The sequence below is a fragment of the Pleurodeles waltl genome, chromosome 9, assembly GCF_031143425.1.
Source record: "Pleurodeles waltl isolate 20211129_DDA chromosome 9, aPleWal1.hap1.20221129, whole genome shotgun sequence".
NCBI classification, from domain to species: domain Eukaryota; kingdom Metazoa; phylum Chordata; class Amphibia; order Caudata; family Salamandridae; genus Pleurodeles; species Pleurodeles waltl.
Window position 1 is genome coordinate 190,098,579 of NC_090448.1, and position 20,852 is coordinate 190,119,430.

Here is a 20,852-nt window from a genome sequence, read left to right on the forward strand (position 1 = left end):
TTAACAATGCATTTACACCCTAACAGGACCCCTACCCAACGTCACCGGACAGGAGGTGCCAGCCATATGCAGTCCCCCCACAGAAGAGGCCCACAGTGACGACAGCGTCTCTGCACGCCTGGATCAAGATGACCAGCCTGTCTGATCAGGGACCTCTGGACATTCGGTTCCCCTGCCACAGTCCCAAGCCACCATGGAACCTCCCCCCTCAGGAAACATCACCACAGCACCCACCCAGCGGGTCCATGCCACTGTCCCCAGGTCACGTCAATCAGCTGTGTGTCCACCACTACAGGGACCACAGGCAACCCCACTAACACAGGACGATCAGGGGCCTGGGGTCAGTGGCAGTGAGCACACGGTTCAGGGGACGGAGGCACAGGACAACAAGGAAGCTGGGAGGACTGCTGTGCGACAGGGAGAGGACAGGCCCAGGGAACCGATCCTCCACGGGGCACTATCAAATATCATGGGAGCATACCACCATTCCCAGGAGACCATGGGCACAGTACTGGTCAAGTTTTAGGAGACCCAGCGGCTGCAGGAGGGACAATACATGGGGATCAGGGAGGACCTCACCAACATATACACCATCCTGGCCACCATAGCGGGGGTGCTGGCTGACATAGGCAAGACCATGAGGGAGGCAGTGGCACAACAAAGGGACCCTGACACTAGCCAAATCAAGGAACAGCCCTCCACCTCTGCAGGAGGCCCCGCCACAGGGACAACAGCCCACCAGCACATCACCCCCTGCAGAAGGAGAACCACCCTGCAAACGGTCCCTGTGATCCAGGCAGAAGACAGAGAGCATTGCCAAGACCCCTGCCAGGAAATAGGACCCTCCTGATTGTCACCCTTCTGTTCCACTATGTCACCCTGTCCACATTGAACTGCCATTACTCCCCTTCCTATGCCCCAATGGATAATGCACCTGTGATACCAAGAGATTCGACTTTACTATGGACCTTCCTCCATCATCACCTCAGCCCCATCCACATACCCCTATACACATTAGCCCCTTAATAAAAACCCTTGAATCACAAACCAATCTGGAGTCAGTCTGATCTTTCACAAATGTATTACTACAACATCACCAACAAATATCAATGTAAATGTTCAATTTCTCATACCAATGTATGACAGTTGTTGGGCAGCAATACATATAGCAGAAGGCAGAACGAGGTACCCAGATCTGAAAAATTGAACAGTGAACTGTCAGTGTCCATAGACAGAGGTTAAGAGGCAGACATATACAATGTCCTACAGTATTCAGAAATGTGAGGAGCAGTTACAGTCTATTACCTGTGTGTCACTGGAAGTACTGCATGATGATTTTCGTTTGGTTGCCAATATCTTCTTCCTCTGCCTCCTCTTCCTCACTGTCCACAGGCTCCACTGTTGCCACAAGACCATCATCAGGCCCATCCTCCTGCAGAAAAGGCACCTGGCGTTGCAATGCCAGATTGTGCAAAATGCAGCATGTCACGATTATCTGGCACACCTTCTTCGGTGAGTAGTATAGGGAGCCACCTGTTAGATGGAGGCACCGGAATCTGGCCTTCAGGAGGCCGAACGTCCTCTCAATAATAGGCCTAGTTCACCCATGTGCCTCATTGTAGCGGTCCTCTTCCCTTGTCCTGGCATTCCTCACTGGGGTCAGTAGCCATGAGAGGTTGGGGTAACCAGAGACACCTGCAAATGTCGAGGGATAACTGTTAAACACACACTAACCCTTAGGCAATACCCTATACCCAGACAGCTACTCATGCTGTGTGGGGACCTTGGGCTCACCTATTAGCCACACCCTGTGCCTCTGGAGTTGGCCCATCACATAGGGGATACTGCTATTTCTCAAAATGTAGGCGTCCTGCACAGAGCCAGGATACTTGACATTGACATGGGAGATGTTCTGGTCCACCAAACACACCATCTGCACATTAATTGAATGGTAGCTTTTTCTATTTCTGTACACTTGTTCATTTCTGCGGGGGGGACAAATGCCACATGTGTACCATCAATGGCACCAATGATGTTGGGGATATGTCCCAGTTCATAAAAGTCAGCTTTCACTATGGGCAAATCATCCACCTGGGGAAACCCGATGTAGCTGCGCATGTGTTTCAGCAGGGCAGGCAACACTCGGCTCAACACGTTAGAAAACATTGGCTGAGACATCCCTGATGCCATGGCCACTGTTTTTTTAAAGGACCCACATGCCAGGAAATGGAGCACTGGCAGGACCTGCACTAGAGGGGGGATTCCTGTGGGATGGCAGATAGCAGACATCAGGTCTGGCTCCAATTGGGCACACAGGTCTTGGATTGTGGCACAATCAAGTCTGTAGGTGATAATGATGTGTCTGTCTTCCATTGTCGACAGGTCTACCAGGGGTCTGTACAGCGGAGGATGATGTCATCTCATCATCTGCGCCAGCGGATGTGGCCTATGGAGGAGAATGGTGAGCAGAGGGTCATGTACCACATAGGTTGCACAAGTGTGTTTGCAGATAATGTGAGTAAATCTGTGTATGGCGTAGTTTGTCCGTATAGCTGCCAAATTGTGCTGTGACGCAGTTAGGTTCACCAAAAAGAAGGGGAATACCCTGTAACCCCAACCTGCTCAGGGTACATCTAAACATAATCAAAAAAATAGCAGGCAGGAACAAATTGAATCAATAATTATACTAACCAAAGTCCTCACTTTTGGTTGATCGGGTAAATTACTTTCCCATATTTATTTAATTAATTTTCAGAAAACAGTATGTATCTCAGCATGATAACATATACAGAAATAAATGAAAACACATCAAATTACTAACTAATTACAAAACACAAAATCTCAAAACTAAACAATACAATACATAAAAATGGGAAATGCCCAACGGAAAAACTCAAAAAGGTCACAATAACTAATTTACATTGTGATCCTGCCTACAGCAAATGACCAAGGGGATAGCACCCAGCTGTAAACACCTAACAATTTTTAAGGTATTATGTAGTGCTTCTCATTATTCAATCTCTCAATTTAACAATTAACACCTATTGTCGTTTAGTCTGAATGTGGTGTGCTTGAATTAGATTTTCTGTTTTTTGTATTCCGATATCTTCCACATTTCATGATTATTTGTTTATTTACATTATTTAATTAAAGTTTTCCTTATTGTGACTTTGTTTCCTTTTCCCCTGTCATTATTCGTCTTTGTTTAGCAGTCTGGTATCACTACTTATTGATTGACTTGAATTTATCATAATGTATGTATCAGTCCCTACAGGGATCTACTTCTGAGGTTCATTATATCTTCAGATATATTATTATTGTAGCTCACGTCGTAGTTTTTCCTACACTGGTGGGCAATGAGTCTGACGGTCCCGACGGGTGAGTAATTTCCTTTCCTCCTGTACCTTTCCTTTAGGTCAGTACCCACCAGGAGAAGGGTATTTGGCGTGCCATCGCCAAGGAAGAGCGGACCCTGGGGGTCTATCATAGACGGAGCACCCACTGGCACAAGAGATGGGAGGACCTGCGCCGCTGGAGCAAGAAGACGGCGGAGGCTCAGCTGGGGCTGGCCTCCCAACGTGGAAGGGGTGCCCATCGCACCATGACCCCCCTGATGTTCCGGATCCTGGCAGTGGCATATCCGGAGTTGGATGGGCGCTCGAGGCCATCACTGCAGCCACAAGGGGGTGAGTACAGTGTCATTAAGCTGACTCTGCGTGCTTTACGAAGTGTCTGGGTGGGGGATGTGGGCTCCCCTAGGCTAGGGTGAACTTGTCAGGGTAGGTCCCTTGTTGGGCAGGCTCTGGGGCACTCCAACCCCAATATTTTTAGTGGGCATCTACAACTGGGCAGGCTTCTGTGGGTTCCAGGTGTGCAGCAAATGGTGTTAGGCATTGTACACCATGGCCTGGTGAATTTCCTACTAACTTCTAGTGCATGGCCTAGTGCATAGGGCTGCTCCCTGTGTGTTGTGTCCACCAACGGTAGTGATGTTGCATGCATTGACCATGAGTGTTTTCTGTCTTTCCCCCCCCCTTCTTTTTTTGTCACCCTGTCCTCGTGTGCATTAGCATCATCTGGCAGAGGAACAGAGGAACCGGTGACGGAGGGAGCTGCATCCCACATGACCCTGGAGGGTGAATCCATGGAGGGTGAAGGCACCAGTGGGATGGAGGGCGAGGGGAGCTCCACGACGGGGACAGGATGGGATACCAGCGACAGCAACTCCTCCTCTGATGGAAGCTCCCTGGCAGTGGCTGACACCTCTGTGCCCACCCCAACAACAGGTACAGCCGCCCCTCTACCATCACCACCATCCCAGCAGCCCCTCAGCATATTTCCCGTGCCTACTCACCCAGGAGGGTGGGCATCTCCTTCGCCCCAGGCACCTCAGGCCCTGCCCCAGTCAGCCCTGCTGCCCTCAGTGAGGAGGCTATTGACCTCCTGAGATCCCTCACTGTTGGGCAGTCAACCATTCTGAATACCACCCAGGGTGTCGAGAGGCATTTTCAGCAAACAAATGCTTTCCTGGAGGGCATTCATTCTGGTGTGGCGGCACAACAGAGATCATTTCAGGCTCTGGCCTCAGCACTGATGGCAGCCATTGTCCCTGTGTCCAGCCTCCCCCTCCAACTTCCACTACCCAGACCTGAATCCCCTCTACCTCAGCCTATCCCAAGCATACCATCAGACCAGCATGCACACACATCAATACAGAAAAGTGGCTCAGGAAAACATAAGCACCACACAACCCACAGGCACTCACACAAGCAACATACCATGCACACATACCAGCATCCACTTCCTCCTCTGTGTCCCCTCCTCCATGTCTCGTCTCCACTCACATATGCATGCAATACATCAGCCACTGCCTTCATCACCAGCACGCCCATCACTACACACCGCTCAAGTGCAATCACCACCCCCACTACCATTCACACGTCCCCTGTGTTCTCTTCCAGTGTGCCTGTAAGCCCTCCTCCCAAAGTACACAAACACAGGCACACACCCACTCAACAGGCATCCACCTCACAACAGCCTCTAACCCATGCACCTTCACCCAAACTCAGCAGATGTACACCTCCTACAACCACTACCTCTTCCTCCACTCCCATCCCCCTCCATCCTCCCGTCCCAGTGTGTCAAAAAAACTTTTCCTAGCTAACATTAACCTCTTCGCTACACCTCTCCCCGGTCCTTCCCCTTGGGCCAGGATGTCTAGATCCCAGCCCAGCACCTCAGCCACCAAATCTGCATCCGCTGTGGTCCCTGCTAGTCCAATACGGTCTAAGGGGGCACCCGTCAGAGCTGCCAGTGTGCCACCAACAGAAAAGAAGGACCACCCTATTCCACCACCTGCAAAGGTCAAAAAGGTGCCGGCTTCCAGCAGGGTACAGTCACACCACCCACCCAGTAAGGCCTTGCCCAAACACCGAGTGGACAGTGCCAAGGTACCTGCAGTGACTGTCAAGATGGGGAAGGGCCACAAGCCAAAGGGCATGTCACCTCTGGGCTCGATGTCCCCTGGTGAGGGGCTGGTGACTACCATATCATCAGGGATAGCAGCCACATGCACCACAGTCACCACCGCCGCTCCGACTGCCACCTGCACCACCAGCTGCACTGCCACCTGCACTGCCACTGCCACAATGTCAGCCTGCAGCATCCTCCCTGAGGATCAAGCCATCCGAGACTGCCGGAGATGGTATGGTGTCTCCATCCAACACAACAGTCACATGCACCATGGACAGCACTAGCAGCATGTCCGTCGCAGACACCGCCACCTGCACCGCCACCTGCACAGCCGATGCCACTCTGTCGGACGTCATCCCCAGTGTGCAGCAGTGCAGGTGACATCCTGGACCTTGGACACACCACTTGAGACACCACCTCCAGCACTGACACGAACCAGCAATTGACAGCCTAAGTCGCCGCAGGATGGCGTATGGCTCTGCCTCAATGGAGTATCATGCTACCTGTTCCAGGTACATCACATGGCTAAGTCACCCAGGTGAGACGAAGTCAACTGCCACACCCCAGGTGCAGCATCACTGGGCATAAAGCCCCTGCCAGAACCAGTGGAAAAACCACTCACCCAGTCCTTGGCAGGATGAAGCACTCTGGGCACAAAGCCCCCTCCAGAACCAGCAGAGAAAGGCATCCACTCACCCAGTCCTTGGCAGGATGAAGCACTCTGGGCACAAAGCCCCCTCCAGAACCAGTGGAGAAAGGCATCCACTCACCCAGTCCTTGACAGAATGAAGCACTCTGGGCACGAAGCCCCCTCCAGAACCAGTGGAGAAAGGCATTCATTTGAGGGACTGTGGCTTTGCACTCCCCAGGACCAAGCAGTGAGCAGTGCACCCGGTTTGGAGACTTGAGAGACTGTGGCTTTGCACTCCCCATGAACAAGCAGTGGGCAGTGCACCCACTTGAGAAACTTGAGATACTGTGGTTTTGCACTTCCCAGGACCGAGCAGTGGGCAATCACTCACTTGAGAGACTTGAGAGACTGTGGCTTTGCACTCCACAGGAAAAGTCAGTGGACATTGAGCCCCCTCGAGGAGCAGTGGTGTCGTACCATCATCCGGCTGAGGTGCCTGTTTTTTTCCGACCTGATGCCCCTGCAGTGTTCTCTCCGTTTTGAGGCAGGTGTCATGTGTGGGCTTCGCCCATGCTTTTTGGGACCACATGTCCACGGACATTTCATGGGACAGTGTACGGACTTGTGTACTTGCTTTAAATATTTGTTTATACTGATTATTTGCTGTTCTCTTGATCTATCTGATTGTTCCAATATTACACTAGTTAAACTCATTTCGTTTTGTCCTTGCGTTCTTCCAGGGTTGCTGGGGTGTATCTGTGATGTTATTGGATATGTGTGTGTATGTGTTGTTGTGGGTGGGGGTGTTGCGTGCCGTGTGCCGTGTGTGTCACTCTCTTTTCCCTCCGCCCCTCCCCTGTGTGCTAGGTGCAGTACTTATGGTCGTCGTCGCTGCCTTCTTGCCACTTCGTGGTGTATTAATAGATACAGCAACATGGGTAGGATCTGCAATTCGGACTCCATGGCGTACTAGTTCTTCCTTGGGTGTCAAGAGGTGAGTGGTTTCCCTTCTGTGTACTGTTTCCACCATGCTTTTGATGGCGTTGGTACCACCCCGGAAAAGCTGGTGGACTGGTGCCTTGTAATAGTGTGGGCGGTACATTGTCTTCCGCCTGTCTTTTGGTGGTTACCCCTGCGGTGTTTGTTGCTACAGCTGTGGCGGTCAGAGTGTTAAAGTGGCTGTCTGTCTGTTGGCGGTTTCTGCCATGCTCGTGATCCAATTTGTTTTACCCCTGGCCTCTTGGCGGTATTACCACTACTTTAACATTGACCGCCAGGGTTGTAATCAGGGCCAAAGTGTTTTGAATTTGATTCTTTTGGCTATGGTAAGACAATACAGCCAAGTATGTACTGCTCTTAATAACTGATGTTTAGGAAAGCTTTAAGATAAGCCTATCAGCAGCATCTTGTACCGCTTGCAAACGTTTTAGAACAGATTTAGGACTCCCAAGATAAAGAGAATTTCTGTTTTCCACCCAGGCAATTATCAGGCCTTAAATCACCACTCTCTGTGATGAATCTAGGAGCCATCTCAAAAGTCTTCTTAAGGTATGAAGCAGGCCAAAATAGGTATACACTACTTTCTTGGTCTGGATTTCCAGTGTGAGTTTGTATTGAGCCATATTCCTAAACTTTTAACCTTTGCTTTTGGAGTGGGCTGGTTTCTCATAAATTTAGGCTGATTGATTTCTGTCCATCTAACAGGACTGGATCCCACTATAATCACTTAATTTTTTTCGCCATTAAGTTTAAGGTTACTAACAGCCATCCGTTCGACTATTTGCTCGAGACACAAATTAAGCAGAATGGAGGAAGTGTCTGTTTGCCAAGACAATCTCATCACTATTTGTGTATTATCTACATTTGAGAATGATAAGAAGCAAAAAGACTTTGGTGGTCATTACAACCCTGGCGGACGGTGTTAAAGTGGCGGTAAAACCGCCAACAGGCTGGCGGTAAAAAAATTGGAATTATGACCGTGGCGGAAACCGCCAACAAAGACAGCCACTTTAACACTCAGACCGCCACAGCGGTACAGACAAACAGCGCGGCGGTCACCGCCAACAGACAGGCGGAGGACAATGTACCGCCCACAGTATCACAACCTGCCAATCCGCCACCTTTTCTGGGGCGGATTCACCGCGGATAAAAACACGGCAGAAACAGCCTTTTCAAAGGGAAAACGCTCACCTCTACACACTCCACGAGGAACGAGGGCACCATTGAGCCGGAACTACATATTCTCCCTGCGATAGTCTTCCTGCTCCTATACGAGGATCATCAACGCCGGCAGCGAAGACCACGGTGAGTACTGCACCTACAACATAGGGGAGGGGGAGGCAAAAACATAGGGACCCACACAACCAACATCCCAACCCCTACCCCGACCCTCACCCACTACAACACTCACACACCAATGCATATCTATACATTACAGTAACAACCCCCAACCCCCCGTAAGAATGCAAAGACAAAAGGAAATGAGTTGAACCATTGTAATATATCAAAATACAGTAAGCAAATATATACATATATATATATATATATATATATATATATATATATATATACACATTAAACAAAATATACACCACGATTAGTAGTGAAGGTATAGCACCATTCATTGTCTGTGGACCACTGGGCCCAAAATGCATGGGCGAGGCCCACACAAGATACCCAATCAAAACGGAGAGAACACTGCAGGGGGATCAGATAGAAATACAACAGGCACCTCAGGGGGAAGGGAACGGGGGGCACCTCAGCCGGATGAGTGCACGACGCCAGATCCACGAGGGGGCTCCATGCCCATTGATGTATCCTGGGGAGTGCAGAGCCACAGTCTCTCAAGTCTCTGCATTGGGTGGGTTGCCCACTGTACCATCCTGGGGAGTGCATAGCCAGTCTCTCAAGTCTCTGCAGTGGGTGGGTTGCCCACTGTACCAGCCTGGGGAGTGCAAAGCTAGAGTCTCTCAAGTCTCTGCAGTGGGTGGGTTGCCCACTGTACCATCCTGGGGAGTGCAGAGCCACAGTCTCTCAAGTGGATAACAGTCTCCACTGGTTCTGGAGGGGACTTTGTTCCCAGAGGTCTTCATCCTGCCAAGGACAGACGGAGTGGATGTATCTCTCCACTGGTTCTGGAGGGGGCTTTGTGCCCAGAGTGCTTCATCCTGCCAAGGACTGAGGAAGTGGATGCAAGTCTCCACTGGTTCTGGAGGGGGCAAACCGACTAACAGCACATACACACGCAGCATTTCAGGAACCCTGGCTCATCCAGGGTCAGAGGTGCACACATGTATGCAGCCAACACCAACCATTACACACATCCATGGCCCCCAATCCTCCTACTCCTCCTACTGGAGGGGGCTTTGTGCCCAGAGTCCTTCATCCTGCCAAGGACTGAGGTAGTGGATGTATCTCTCAACTGGTTCTGGAGGGGGACTGGTGCCCAGAGTGCAGCACACACCCCGTGACGGTCCCAGTTGCGTCACTGCCCCTGCCGCAAATGGGCTAGCGGTGCATTCCATGGCGGTTTTTGCCCTGTTCAGCGGTCCCTGGCCTGTTCAGCAGTGCTTGAGTTGCCAGTGTCAGACCTGTTCAGCGGTGCATTCCATGGCGGTCTTTGCCCTGTTCAGCGGTCCCTGGCCTGTTCAGCAGTGCTTGAGTTGCCAGTGTCAGACCTGTTCAGCGGCGCATTCCATGGCGGTCTTTGCCCTGTTCAGCGGTCCCTGGCCTGTTCAGCGGTGCTTGCCAAGGCGGTCCTTCATTGCCCAGCAGGGCTGTGGCTGGCGGTCCTTCATGGGTCAGCTGGGCTGTGGCTTGCGGGGCCCTCCTGGCCAGCTGGGCTGTGGCTGGTGGTGGCCTCCTGGCCAGTGACGATGGGGCTGGCCTACTGGGCAGTGACTCTGGCGGTGGCCTCCTGGCCAGTGACAATGGGGCTGGCCTCCTGGGCAGTGACTCAGGCGGTGGCCTCCTGGCCAGTGACAATGGGGCTGGCGGTGGCGTTTTGGGCAGCGGGGATGATGGCGGTCTTCTCCGCCGTGCTGCTCCTCCCAGACTTTGGAGATTTCTTCTGCCCCTTCCCCACCTTGGGAGGAGTCACAGCTGAGTCGACACTCCCCCCGGGACCCTTGTGAGCGGCTTTGCTGGCTGGAGTCTTCCCCCTCTCCCGCCGGGCACTGTCCAACTTCTGGTGCTTCACAGGGGGGGACTGGCTGTGCTGTGGCTCCGTGCCACACTGGCTGTCCTGGTGGCCGGTGCACTCCACATACCTGTAACAACAGGCACCACTGGTCCTGGGGATTCTTTGGCTGAGATGCTAGTACGGGACCTATGAGTTGGAGGGGGGGGTTGTGGGAAATAGGTTAATGGGGGCCAGGAAAAGGTTTTGGGAGACACTGGGACGGGTAAATGGAGGGGGTTTGGGAGTGGAGGAAGAGGTGGTGGTTGTAGGAGGTGTAACTTTTGTCGATTTGGGTGCAGGTGCATGGGCTGGAGGCTGTCGTGAGGTGGATGGCTGTTGGGTGGGTGTGTGCCTGCTTTTGTGTATCTTCGGAGGGGGCGTCACAGACACACTGGGAGAGGACACAGGGGACGTGTAAATGGTAGTGGGGTGGTGAGTGCACGTGCGCGGGGTGTGGTGGTGGGTGTGCTGGTGTGGGACGTAGTGGCTCTAGTGGTAGTGCATGCAGGTGTGAGTATAGACGAGACTGGGAGGGAGGAGGGAGACGAGGAGGAGGGGGGCACAGTGGAGGCAGTGGATTTTGGTGTGTCTGTATGTGTGTGATGCTTGCATGAGTGCCTGTGGGATGTGTGGTGCTTATGTTTGCCTGAGCTTCCCTTGTGTGGTGAGGTGTGTGCAGGCTGGTCTGATGGTGTGCTTGGGATAGGCTGGGGTACAGGGGATTGGGTCTGGGTGGAGGAAGTTGGAGGGGGGAGGCTAGATACAGGGACAATGGCTGCCATCAGTGCTGAGGCCAGAGTTTGCAGGGTTCGATGAAGGGCAGCCTGACCAGAATGAATGCCCTCCAGAAATGCATTTGTTTGTTGCAATTCCTTTTCTACACCCTGGATGGCATTCAAAATGGTAGACTGACCAACAGTGAGGGACCTGAGGAAGTCAATGGCCTCCTCACTGAGGGCAGCAGAGGTGGTAGGGGCTGAGGTGCCTGGGGCGAAGGTGATGCCCACCCTCCTGGGTGAGCGGGCACGGGGCACACGCTGAGGGGCTGCTGGGAGGGCGGTGCTAGTAGGGGGGGTGGCGGCTGTACCTGTAGAAGTGGGGGGCACAGATTTTGCCGCCACCACAAGGGAGCTCCCATCGGAGGACGAGTCCGTGTCGCTGGTTGCAGATCCTGTGACCGCAGTGGTGCTCCCCTCGCCCTCCGTCCCACCGGTGAATTCTGAGTCCGTAGTGTGGCCCTCCATGGCCATGTGGGATGCAGTGCCCTCGTGCTCCAGTGCCACTGTACCTCCAGCTGATGATGCTGATGCACACAAGAACAGGGAGACCACAAAAAGGGGGGGGGGACGACAGAAGAAAGACAGGTTGAGTGCATGGCTTACCGCTACTGTTGGCGGACAATACAGACATAGCAGCCCCCTGCTCTACGTCGCGCTGTTGGGCTCTACAGATGCAATTCCTGGGATATGCTCTACATGGCTATGGACGACATCTGCACACATAGATGACACAGGGGCATGAATACCTGTACTTGGCACTCTACAGACGTGGGGTGGGGTGCCACATGGCCTGCATTACGGAGGGGCCTAGCTTACGGAACTCGCCCTGGCCTAGGGAAACCCACAGCCCTCCTCCCCACCCAGACACCTTCACTGAGCGCAAAGTCTGCTGAATGATGTTGTACTCACCCCCTTGTGTCCGCTGTGATGCCCTCAAGCGCCCATCCAACTCAGGGTAGGCCACCGCCAGGATCCGGAACATCAGGGGGGTCATGGTTCGACGGGCACCCCTCCCACGTTGGGAGGCCATCCCCAGCTGAGCCTTCGCCATCTTCTTGCTCCAGTGGCGAATGTCCTCCCATCTTTTCCGGCAATGGGTGCTCCGTCTGTGGTGGACCCCCAGGGTCCGGACGTCCTTGGCGATGGCACGCTAAATATCCTTCTTCTGGTGGGCGCTGACCTACATAACATGTACAGGGGAAGAAGAGAAGTCATTACCAACTGCACCGTCTAAGGGAGTGGCCCACATCCCTACCCTTGCCATGTGGCACATGCATTCACAGTCCTTCATGCAGGCAGAACTGTGCCCCCTTCATTCTTATAACCAGCCCTCTCCACACAGGCATAGCCCATACAACGTGCTCCCTGTGTACTTACCTGTTGGTCTGGAGGACCGTAGAGTAGCGTGTACTGGGGGAGGACCCCATCCACGAGCTTCTCCAACTCCTCTGCAGTGAAGGCAGGGGCCCTTTCCCAAGACACACGAGCCATTGTCTCTTCCAGACCGAGGTCACAGCAGCACTTGCAGTGTAGGTCCTCTCCTGTCGAAGATCAGGTAACGAGTGATTGAACAGATAGAAAATGGCGGTCACGTCTGCGGCGGTGACGTCCGCGGCGGTGCGTACCATCACCGCCGGCGTACATCATCATTGGCTCCTGGGACCCATAGGGTCCAATGTTAACCAATGCAGCATTGCGCCGCGGTCTTTGACCGCCTACCGTGACGGTGTACAACGCCAGCGCAGTTGTCCCACTTTAGAGGTCAGACAGCCGCCATTTCAGGGGCCCACATGGCCTAATTACCAACTGCATCACACAGACCTAGTCCTTGTCTCACAACACAAATACAGGCAAGATTTTGTGTATGAATGGTGTTCTGTGTAGTCTGTGGGTACATACCTCTGAGTTGTTTGACTCTGTGGTCGCTGTTGTCTTTCCTAGGCACCGTCCGCTGGGACATGTGAGGAGAAGGCGGAATCCTCCGGTGTACCGACCGCTGGTGGACCTGTCGACAATGGAGGAAAGAAGTTTGATCATCAGCTACAGGTTTGACCGTGCCACAATCCAGGAACTGTGTGCCCAGTTGGAGCCTGACCTGATGTCAGCAATCCGCCATCCCACAGGAAACCCCCCTCAAGTGCAGGTGCTCCATTTCCTTGCAAGTGGGTCATTTCAAACAACAGTGGCCATGGCATCAGGGATGTCCCAGCCTATGTTTTCCAACGTGTTATCCAGAGTGTTGTCTGCCCTGCGGAAAACACATGCGGAGCTACATCGTTTTCTCTCAGGTGGAGGATTTGCCTACAGTTAAAGGTGACTTCTATGCTCTTGGACATATCCCCAACATCATAGGTGCCATTGATGGGACCCATGTAGCTCTGCCCCCCCCCCCTCAGGAGTGAACAGGTGTACAGGAACCGGAAGAGTTATCACAGATGGTATGTTTGGCAGACCAGTACATCTCCCAGGTAAATGCTATGTTCCCTGGCTCTGTGCATTACGCCTTCATCCTGCGGAATAGCAGCAGCCCTTATGTGATGGGTCAACTCCAGAGGCACAGGGTGTGGCTATTAGGGGACTCTGGTTACCCCAACCTGTCATGGCTACTGACCCCAGTGAGGAATCCCAGGACCAGGGCAGAGGAACGCTACAATGAGGCCCATGGGCGGACTAGGAGGGTGATAGAAAGCACCTTCGGCCTCCTGAAGGCCAGGTTCAGGTGCCTCCATATGACAGGTGGTTCCCTATTCTACTCACCAAAGAAGGTGTGCCAGATCATCGTGGCCTGCTGTATGCTTCACAACTTGGCTTTGCAACGACAGGTGCCTTTTCTGCAGGAGGATGGTCCAGATGACGGTGTTGTGGCAGCTGTGGAACCTATGGACAGTGATGAGGAGGAAGCAGAGGAAGAAGACATTGACAACGGGGACTCAGTTATCCAGCAATATTTCCAGTGACACACAGGTGAGAAAACATTCCTGCCTACTACAAGTACTTTCACACTTCTACCTCTATCCTGTCTGTCGATTTCAACCAGTATATGGTCACTGAGATGTACATTTCCCTTACGGTTTCACAGGTGTGGTTTCCAACGTGTGTCATCTGCTTAGATTCCTCATGTACTTGAGATGTGTGACATAGGTATGTTGACATTACATTTGAAAACACATTTTGTCACTGTCATTGCTAATACACATTTTCGAAATCACAGACTGACTCCAAATAGTTTTGTGCTTCAAGGATGTTTATTGAAGTGCTAAATATTGGAGGGGGGTTGTAAAATGGTGAGGGGTGATGGTTGAGGAATGTCCATGGCAGAGTCCAGTCTATTAGTCTCACAGGTGCATTGCCCATATGGTCATAGGAAGTGGAGCTGGGGCAGTTCCAATAGGGACAGGGTCACAAAGTGGGACAGTAGGATGACAATCAGTGTGGTCTCATTTCTTGGCGGGGGTCTTGGCATCGTGCTCTGTCAGGTTCCTGGATCTCAGGAACCGCTTGCAGGGTGGTTCTCCGTATGCAGGGGGTGGGGTGCTGGTGTGGTGGTCCTGTGGCGGTGCCTCCTGTCCACTAGCGCTGGCGGAGGTGGTGGGCAGTTCATCGTCCATGCTAGTGTCAGGGGCCCCTTGGAGTGCCACAGTGTCCCTCCTGGTGTTAAGTATTTCCTTCAGCACCCCTAAGATGGTGCCCAGGGCGGAGCTGATGTTTCTGAGTTCCTCCCTGAACCCCAAATACTGTTCCTCCTGCATGCGCTGGGTCTCCTGAAACTTGGCCAGTACCGTTGCCATTGTCTCCTGGGAGTGGTGGTATGCTCCCATGAAGGAGGAGAGGGCCTCGTGGAGAGTGGGTTCCCTTGGCCTGTCCGCCCCCTGTCGCACAGCAGCCCTCCCAGTTCCCCTGTGTTCCTGTGCCTCCGTCCCCTGGACCGTGTGCCCACTGCCACCAGGTCCCTGTTGTTGTTGTGGTGTTGGGTTATCCTGGGTTCCCTGTAGTGGTGGACACACAGCTGATTGACGTGTCCTGGGCGCGGAGGTATGGGCCCGCTGGGTGGGTGCTGTGCTGGTGTTACCAGAGGGTGGAAGGTCTGTGGTGGGCTGTGCCTGTGTGAGGGGAACCGACTGTCCCGAGGCCCACGATGGTCCGGGCTGGTCATCTGGATCCAGTTGGACAGAGCTCCTGTCATCACTGTGGGCCTCTTCTGTGGGTGGGGTGGAGATGTCTGGACCCTCCTGTCTGGTGACGTTGGGTAGTGGTCCTGCAGGGGTGTAAAAGCATGATTATTGTATCTGTCTGTGTCATGGTGTGCAATGGGTGGTTGACCGTGTACCCCAGTGCTAGCATTCCTGTGTGGGGGCTTGTGTGATGATGGTTGAGGGGGGTGTTATGGGTATGTGCAGTGGGCATGCTTTAGTGATGGGTGTCCATGCTTTGTTTTGTCATGCAGGGCTTGGTGTTGGGATGGGTGGTTTGTGTTATTAGTACATTTGTGAGGAGTTGGAGTGATAGGGGAGGGGGTGAGGGTGGGGGTCTGTGATAGCATGCAGGTAGGGTGGGGGATATGATAGTTAAGATTTGACTTACCAGAGTCCATTCCTCCACCGACTCCTGCGAGGCCCTGAGGATGCACAATCGCCAAGACCTGCTCCTCCCATGTTGTTACTTGTGGGTAAGGAGGAGGGGGTCCGCCGCCAGTCCGCTGTCCGCTGACCACGGAATGCACCTTCCCCCGTAGGTCGTTCCACCTCTTCCTGATGTCGTCCCGATTACTTGGTTGCTGTCCCGCTGCATTGACCCTGTCCACTATTCTTCGCCATAGCTCCATCTTCCTAGCTATGGAGGTGTGCTGCACCTGTGCTCCAAATAGCTGTGGCTCTACCCGGACGATTTCCTCCTCCATGACCCTGAGCTCCTCCTCCGAGAACCTGGGGTGTCTTTGCCATGCCATGGGGTGGTGTAGGTGATGTGTGGGGTGGGGTGTGTGGTGATAAGTGTGGTGATATATAGTGGTGTGTGGTGTTTTGTGCGTGGCAGTTGTGTGGGTGATGGTGTTGAGTGCCTGTGGCTGCTAGTTTGTTGATGGTGGTGTCTCTCTCTCTCTGGCCTTCTCTCTGTAATGGTGGTCGTAGGGGTTTGTGGGTGATGTGGGTGTATGTTTTATATTGTTTTGGGTGTGTGGGAGTGGTGTGTGTATGTGTATCAGGTGTGTGTATTTTAAATTGTCCAATGTGGTGGTGTTTTGGAGATGTATGTGTATTTTGAGCGCAGCGGTGTGTACCGCCAATGGAATATCGCGGTTGAAAGACCGCTGCGTGGATTCGTGGGTCGTGATAGCATGGGCGTATTTCTGTTGGCGTGACAGTGGACGTTTTGTTTTCGCCAGTTTATCACTGACCTTTGGTGTGGCGGACTTGTGTGGGTGTCTGAATTTTGTCAGATTTCGAGATGTGGGTCGTAATAGCTGTGACGGAATTCCGCGGCCACGGCGGTGTGTTGGCGGTCTTCTGCACGGCGGTAAGCGGCTTTTACCGCCAATGTTGTAATGACCCCCTTTAAGATCTCCATTAAAGGTGCTGCGCACAGTTAAACAATGTTGGACTTAAAGATTTCTATTAACAAATTTCTCCCAAATTTTACTTGGTCATGGCTAAAAGAAAATTGGCCGATTTCACACAATAATGTGTCGGCCTCAGGCTTCAGGCTTCTTCAAAAGCGACCTAGTTATGGAAGGCTTCGAAAATGAGGGGACCATGCCAGCTTTCAGAGATTGATTAGGTACATTTGTCGAAGTCAAAATAACTGCCACCTCGCCTTTTAACATACTCTCTGGGGGTGCCGGATTCTATGGAGAACCTGATTTGAAGGAGGAAGAAATTACTTAGAGCAGAGAGATCAATTTGGTATAGGCCCGTGGGAACCCGCGCTTTCAAAGGACTGCATGCAGGGAAGGGCCATTTGAGTGAGTCGAAAGCCTTTTCAGCATCTAATAATGCAACCACAGCCGGAACCTCAGGGGACACTCTATTAAGCACTGCGAATATAGTGCATACGTTAATGGAAGGAGAGCGGTGCGTGATAAAGCAGGACTGAGCGGGAAAGATGATTGTCTCCAGCAAAAGGGATAGACATGTGGCTATCATCTTGAGTAAAATCTTGACTGAATTAATCAGGGAGAGAGGGCGGCAGGCCCCTCAATTTAGAGGGTTTTTACCGGGTTTTGGCAGGAGAGCTATGACCGCCTCTCTTATTGATTCCGGAAGGGACCCAATCTCAAAGGCCTCAGCATACACCAAGAGGAGGTGAGGGCTAAGAATATCCTTAAATTGCTCTGAGAATGTTTCATTGAACCCAAATAACCCCTGGGCTCACATCCCAGCAAAAAAATCTATCGCTTGTGATATCTCTTCGACAGAGAAGGGCTCACTAAGGAATTGCTGTTGGGCAGATGACAGCCAGACCATAGAGATATATTCCAGGTAGTCCTGTAGTGTTCAACCCAAAGGTTCAGTTCTTGAAGTATAAAGACTTGAGTAATATTTATAAAATGTTGCCAGAACCTCAGTGGTGTCAGCAGCAATACTGCTGTCAGGACTTTGAATTTTGAATATATGGGATACAGGATAAGATTGTCGGATCAATCTGGCAAGTAGTCTCCCGGGTGTGTCTCCCTCCCCATATCTAGGGGCCCTAGTATACTTGCTCATGTATTGCACCTCTCGCTCTGCCAGGTCATTAAACTCCTCAAGTAGAAGCCTACGTGACCCAGGTGGCAGGCAGCATCAACATCTGTGGATTCACAGTCAAAGTCAGCAAGCTGTGCCTCGACCCATGCAAGACCTTTACGTATGTCCTGTAGAACACGAGGGTGTGATGAAATGCAAATACCTCTAACATATGCTTTGAAGGCATCCCATAACACTGCCCAAGTGCCCACCAATCCATCATTCAATTTAAAAAAGCCGAGCACTGATTCGCGTAAAGATGAGCAGAACGGCACGTCCAACAATGCCATGTCAGGGAACCTCCAAAATTTCCTGCTGCAGGATACCGCAAGTAGAAAGAGTTAGCAATACCAGGGAGAGGTCAGATAGGGTCCGCAGGAGATGCTGAATCGTCGTGGTCCACTGTGCAGTAGCACCCTCGAGAAGCCAATAATCTATGCGGACCAGGTAGCGTGCAGAGCAGAGCGGAAAGTATGTGCTAATGCATCACTACTGTGCGGTTGTCAAGGGTCCTGAAAAGCAAAAGCGCAACAGAGATCCTTCAACACCCTAAGGGAGTGGGGCTTAGATGACGGGGCATGAGAAGTGTTATGCAATTCTGGGTATATTGCCCAATTAAGTTCACCACCCATTACGATATCATCTACGTCAAAGCGATCAATATGAGAGTGAATGTCTTAAATAAATTCAGGAGCGTCAGTATTGGGTGCATACACATAGACTAGCGGAATCCTGAAATTTTCCAACAGCCCCTCAACCATTACATATCTGCCCGCGGAATCCAACTGGGTCAACAGTGGTAAAAAAGGCACAGATTTGTGGACCAGAATACAAACCCCAAGGGAGTAGGTGCTATAACTCAGAAAGTACTGGTGGGGGCCCCAAATGGTGGCAAATGTGGCACCATGCCAGCTGCAAAGTGCGTTTCTTGCAGGAGCACAACGTGCACTGCATGCCTGCAAAGATACTGCAGAATCATCCTTCATTTACGGGGAATGTTTAAACCGCGTACGTTCCAGGACATGAAAGCAAGTCCCAAAGCATTTGTGTGTGAGGAGGCTGCCATTCCTCCATGCGATCGTGTGATGTCATATGCGTAACCTGCGTGAATGGGAACAGACTGCATTGCAAAACAAAACATTACAGTGCATAAATTTAGAACAGAATACACCCCTGCCATCACCCATACCCGGGCTGCAATTACCAGGCGAAACCCACAGGACCCTAAACAAAGAACATTAAGACTAAGAAAAGGGATTGCGATATAAACCATGGGAGCATGGCGACGCAACCACAGGAATCTCCGACAACGCAAGTAAAATTGATAGTGCAATATGGCTGAAAACGGCCCAAAAGGAACATGGTAATGAACCAGTGAGAAGTCCTAAGCAGAGGTGGGGTATTACAATCAAAGGATAGATAGCATTGTCATGAAACTGGCGACAGTGTGGGTTCAAATAGACTCATCTAGTCAGGCGGGAAGAGCTCTGTGCTTGAGGCGGATCCTGCATCTTGATCATTATTGCCAAGTCATGGGTCATGGGGCAAGCCGGTCAGCCGAGGATGTTGGTACCGCGTTTTACCATTGACCTCAACCGGTCTGGATAGATCATGCCAAAACATACACCAGTTTTAGGAAGCAAAGCATTGGCCTTGGTGAATTTTCACTTGGCTTCCTGCATCGCAAGCATAAAATTAGAAAAAAGAGATACTGAATCACCCTGATACTGTAAAGGAGCTTTCTTTCTGGCAAGTCAGAGGGTGGTGTTTCGGTCTCCAAAATTCAGTAGACAGGTTATTATCAAGTGTGTAGGAGCCCCAGGGGGTGGTCTTAGGCCCAAGGTATGTGTGCTCTTTCACCTCGAAGGTTGAGGGGAAGCCTCGGTGCCCTAATAGTTCTGTCAGCAACTTCTCTACAAATAGGTCAAGCCGGCCGGTGTTAGCAGATTCAGCAGTTCTGGCAATGCACAAGTTGTTGCAGCGCTTCCTGTCCTCCAAATCTTGCTCTTTATGGCCACAGTCTTCAGCCTTCCCTCCACCTTCTCAAGATAGTTGCGGAAGTTCGACATGATTGTTATCTCATCAGGTGACCGCTCATGCTATCGAGTCTGGGAGTCAGGGAGTCAAATCTGTTGTCAATGGCGCAATTCCCAGCCCTCAAATCTTTCAATGTGGCCATCGCTCCCAACGATTGCTCACAAACATGACCACTCTGGAATTCCTCCAGGTCTTGCATCGGAGCTGTGGACATGTCTGTTTGCTATTTTTTCTCAAATGGGAGTCTCCGTTGTTTTGGGTCACCACGGTTCATGGCCACCGGTGGCCCCCCAACAGAGCACCAGTGGTGCACCATGCAGTAACCGGCGTTATGTCCAAAAAGCGGGTGATGTAATTATCACCACAGCAGCAGGACATCACCAGATCAATGGATAAATGACCCTGTGAACCCTCATACATGGAGGGGCCTCAACAGTTCAATGCAAAGGAGGCGCAAGGCACAGGCCATCTGGTCTACTCAAGTCTGTATTTATAACACCTCCAGCCAGTCTATTAAAATGCACATAGGCCCCAGTACACACCGGGGTATAGCCCCCTCAGAAGGACCACAATGTGCCAGTGGAGAGGAGGAGGGAAGCTGGCCCCACTACACTGGTAAGCTCTTCCTCGTGAAGGAGCATAAATTAGTCATTCTCAACGGAGGCCGAAACAGGCGGCAACATCATGTTGACCCTCTAAGCCGAGAGTTGGAACAGCTGGAATCTCCTTACCGGTGTCATGTTTTTCAGGTGAGAAGAGGAGCCTGCAGCTGGTCATCCCCCTGGTGCTACCGCACCACCGGACAGCCTAGCCACCTCAGGCTCACCTCAGGCCCCTGTTGCCTCGGGGCCTCCGATGTGTGTAGGCTGATGGACGCTGGCTGCAACAAATGCCACGGCTATGCCCTTTGTATCTGCTGCCGCGGCCCCTACCTTGTGACCCCCTGCTCCTCACCACACATCGGGCGTCATCTGCCCGATCTGAGGTCCAGGGCATCTTCAACCATCGATGTCATGACATCCTCTGCCAGAGCT